We start from the raw sequence: 5,002 nt of genomic DNA on the forward strand, positions 1-5,002 counted from the left end.
GCTGCTTCAAACTCTTGATATCCTCCATATCTGCTCCTGCAACCAACATATCATCAACATACAGCAGTAGGATGATATAGCTGGACTGATAATTTTTGAAGTAGCAACAGTGGTCATCTTCAATTGCTACAATACTCATCACGGTCCTGATAGTATTTAGCTTCACCACGGGAGCGAAAATATCGGTGTAGTCAATTCCTTCCTTCTGCTGGAAACCTTTGACAACTAGCCGGGCTTTATATCTTCTGGAACCATCCTGCTCCTCTTTCACCCGGTACACCCATTTGTTGTGGAGTGCCTTCTTACCCGTGGGCAACTCAGCTAGTTCCCACGTCTGGTTTGATATGAGAGACTTCATCTCATCTTTCATTGCAAGCTCCCACTTGCTCGCATCTCCACACTGACAAGCTTCATCAAAGCTTTCAGGCTCCCCACCATCTGTCAACAACAGATAGTTCATGTATCTCCTGTTGGGTACAGGAGGACGAGAAGATCTTCTTAATATCGGAGCTGGTGCGTCGGGCTCCTGCGCACCATCTTGTCCAACAGGCTCTTCTTGCTGAGGACCCTCTGCATTGGGTTCTTCCGAGAGGTTACTCGGGACATCATCTGCATCTACAAATATTGACTCGCTCTCTGAGTCATTTGTCTTGTGCATGTCCTTGTACATCACCTTCTCGTTGAATATCACATCTCTGCTCCGGATCACCTTCTTGTTTTCGTTGTCCCAAATGCGGTAGCCGAACTCATCTTCACCATAGCCGATGAAAGTGCATTTCTTTGACTTGGGATCAAGCTTATTCCTGCCTTGATCACTAATATGCACGTAAGCTACACAACCGAAAACTTTTAGATGTGAGAGTTTTACCTCCTTTCCGCACCATACCTCCTCTGGTATTCTGTGCTCCAATGGAACCGATGGACCTCGGTTGATCAAGTAAGCTGCTGTGTTGACCGCTTCTGCCCAGAACTGCTTCGGTAGGCCTGACTGTACTCGAATGCTTCTGGCTCTCTCCGTCAACGTTCGGTTCATTCGCTCAGCTACTCCATTTTGCTGAGGCGTGCCGGGCACGGTTCTCTCCATTCTGATCCCGTGCTCATAGCAGAACTTCTTGAATCCGGTGTCTTCATACTCACCGCCATTGTCGGTCCTGAGCTTCTTTATTCTCAGACCGGTCTCATTCTCGACCATGGCTTTCCATCTTCTGAAAGCCTCAAACACTTCTGACTTATGTTTCAGAAAGTAGACCCATACTTTCCGAGTGTGATCATCGATAAAAGTCACGAAGTAGTGTTTCCCACCAATCGACGCAGTGGTGGTTGGTCCCCAAACATCTGAGTGAACGAGCTCTAGCTTCTGCTTCCTGGGGGTTCTGCCACTTGTCTGAAAGCTGACTCTCTTCTGCTTTCCAAGTATACATTCTTCACACATATCCATCTCCACTGACTGCAGTCCTGGGAGTTTCCCCTTTGTGTGCATGATTTTCATCCCCTTTTCACTCATATGACCGAGTCTCTGGTGCCACAGCTTTGAGGTCTCATTGCTAGTTGCAACTGAGATCGAACAACGTGCACCTGCTGTCATATACAGGGTACCAGTCTTCTTGCCTCCGGTAATTGTCATTGCGCCCTTTGAGATCTTCCAATCATCTCCATGGAAGGTTGTGGTGTATCCTTCGCCAGCCAACTGGCCTACGGATATTAAATTCTTTCTCAGGTCGGGAATATGCCTGACATCCTTCAGCTCCCATACTGACCCGTTCAACTTAATTTTCACCACGCCTTTGCCCACAATAGCACATGGTTGATCATCACCAAGATATACGTATCCAAGTTTTCCGGGGGTATACTTCTCGAAGAATTCTTTCTGAGAAGTAGCGTGGAACGACGCTCCTGAATCTAACACCCAAGATTCCTCCTTGCTCTCCAAAGAGCATATCAATGCGTCGTCTCCTCCTGAAGTGGATGTGACATTCACCTCTGCCTTTGCCTCCTTCTCTTTCTGTGCACTCTTGCACTGATTCTTGTAATGCCCGGTCTTTCCACAATTCCAACACTCGATAGCCTTCGAGTTGTTGCTTGGATTCCTTGATTTGGACCTCCTGTCCTTTGATCTACCTCTGTAGTTTGATTTTCCTCGTCCGTTTCCTCTGGTTGAATTTCTACCTCTTGACTCTGTATGCAATACTGAAGAGGTTGTAGCTTCACCCGTCTCTCTCCGTCGGATCTCCTCACTGAGAACCAAATCACGAACGTCGTCGAACTTCAACTTTTTCTTTCCCGATTCTTTCCCGACGAGCTACTCACAGCTGTGACTGTAGCGTTCCAACTCTCTGGTAGGGAAGACAACAATATCAACGCCCGAACTTCATCATCAAACTCAATCTCAACTGAACTCAATTGGGTTGTAACCGTATTAAGTTCATTGAGGTGTTGTGCTACTGACGCGCCTTCCGCCATTTTCAGATTGAATAACCGCCGCATCAAGTGAACTTTGTTCGCGGCTGATGGCTTCTCATACATGTTTGAGAGTGCTGCCATAAGACCTGCCGTGGTCTTCTCCTTCGCTATGTTGAACGCAACATTGCGAGTCAACGTCAATCTGATAACTCCGAGGGCTTGTCTATCTAGAAGGTTCCACTCTTCTTCCTTCATAGAATCCGGCTTCTTCCCCGATAGTGGTTGATACAGATTTTTCTGATACAGATAATCCTATATCTGCATTTTCCAGAATCCAAAATCTGTTCCATCAAATTTCTCAAGTCTCATTTTTGCCTCATCTGCGGCCATGGCTCCCACTTGAATCTGACTTCCTCTGGATCGTTTCACGCTCTGATACCAGATGTTGGGAATTTAACGTCGAAATCCCTAATGCAACAGAAACGCAGAATAGAAAAAGTACACAAGATTTACGAGGTTTGGCAACTGCCTACGTCCTCGGGAGCCACACAGATAATTTCTTATTAATCAAACAAGAAATTACAATTCAAGAGCAGATCTCAAAATTGAGATTTCTCAAATAAACATTGTAGCTACAGTGTTAATAATTAAAGGGTATGAACCCTTTTCAAGTCTCACTTGAGAATAAAGAATAACCCCACAATATAAAACCCTCTTTAATTTTCTCTCTCTCTCTCTTCTTAAATCCCCTCAACTACTGTTGAAGACTGGGGATTAAATCAAAAATCGCAGCAGCGATTTAGGGCAGTCTGCCGCCGCCAGAAGAAGAAAATCGGAGGAGGGGAGGAGAAGCTCTGCACCGAAACCCTAGGGCATCAAAGGGGTTTATATAGGTGGAGTTGATGGGCTGGCGACAGCCTGTCGCCAGCGGCCCGCGGACGCAAAGGTGGGAGCGCTCGAACGCAAAGGTCGCCATCGCCAAACGCAGAGGTCGGAAGGAGTTCGAACGCAGAGCAAAAGTGGGGGGTTCGAACGCAGAGCTCGAGCTCGCCTGCGACCATCGAATCTCACCTGGGCTATGCCTCCAGCTTCGCCTGCGACTTCCGAAGCTCGCCTGGACCTCGCCGCCTGTGGCTTCGCCTGTGACTACCGAAGCTCGCCTGCATCATCCTGGAGCTCGTCGGAGCTCCTCCGCCGCCGGAGGTTGGTATCCACCCCCAACCTAACATTGAGTTCTTCAATTTCGAGCTACGAATTCACGTCATATATAGTAGAGATAATTCTGTAATTTTTGGGTTAAATGTATTTATTTTTATTGTGGGGAATATTTGATGATGTAACCTGGATGAGTTATACTAAGAGTGGGTAAAAAAGATTATAACCAATTAACACATCCACGCCCCTCTTCCATACATTTTGAAGAATTATGTAATAGTTAAGAAATTTTAGTTAATTAATCATCAACTAGATTTTTATCACATTTAGATAATGGAGGTGCTGTTGGATAGCAGATTCCTAATATGTTTCCTAATTTGTTTTGGTAACACGTTATTGGGATTCCTAATCTGTTTTGGTAACATGATTCTAAATCTATTTTGTTAACAAGTTATTAGGATTTCTAATCTGTATTGATTTTTGTTTTAGAATTCCTAGTATGCTTTTGGTTTTAGGATTTCTATATATATAGAACGATTGGATGAGAAAATTGAGCAGCGAAAGAGATATTTGGAGCACAGAAAATAGATATTTCATGAGCTATTGGTTAGGGTTTTGTTTAACGAGAATTAGAGCTTTGTTGGTGAGATTAATTGGTGAGTTTGTGTGATTTTGTAATCTTAGTTTGTACTCTTCTTCTCTATTTAGTGAAAACCTCATCTCCTTCTTGCCCCGTGGACGTAGGCAGCTTGCCGAACAACGATAAAATTGATTGTTTGAGTTTATGTCGTTATTTTGTATTGTTTGGCTTTCTCTCTAGGCATTGATATTTGTTCTTGGCACCCATCGGTTTGGCCACCGTGCATAATAGGTGCACTATTTCTTACAACAGGAATATAAATATAAAATCAATATTTTCAAAGGTAGGAACATATATAATCAATACTTGTTTTACACGTGCGGGTAAATCCATAGTAAGAGTAACATCCGAAGTAGTTCTGTACTTCGACGGAATTCACTTGCAAACCCACGAATTCTAGTCAATTTCCGTATTATGCTTCCAAATGAGCGTACGTAACCCTCCGAAAATGAGGGCTTTTAATAATAATATGTTTATACATTCCACTAATGTGAAGATATCAAACAAAAAATGACACAAGCTCTGCATACTTAGTTGTCATTTAATGCGTGTGTCTTCAATGCAACTCCGTCACCATTAAATAAATAAATTGGCAGAATTAATCAACCCCTTCCATGCTTAATGTGTTGCAAAGAAAATGAGGCCCTTGAAGTTATCACGTGCGCGTTACTCGTTTCCTTTTTCGTGTGGAGATAAACGTAATTTGTTCCGTGGAGGAGATTGCATAACGGTTTCAAAAGCACTTCATGCATGTCTTCTAGAAGTTGACACGACATCAAAAGAAAGAAAAAAAAACATGCAATCTTG

Source organism: Asparagus officinalis, chromosome 5 (genome assembly GCF_001876935.1).
Source record: "Asparagus officinalis chromosome 5, Aspof.V1, whole genome shotgun sequence".
In the NCBI taxonomy this organism is placed as follows: domain Eukaryota; kingdom Viridiplantae; phylum Streptophyta; class Magnoliopsida; order Asparagales; family Asparagaceae; genus Asparagus; species Asparagus officinalis.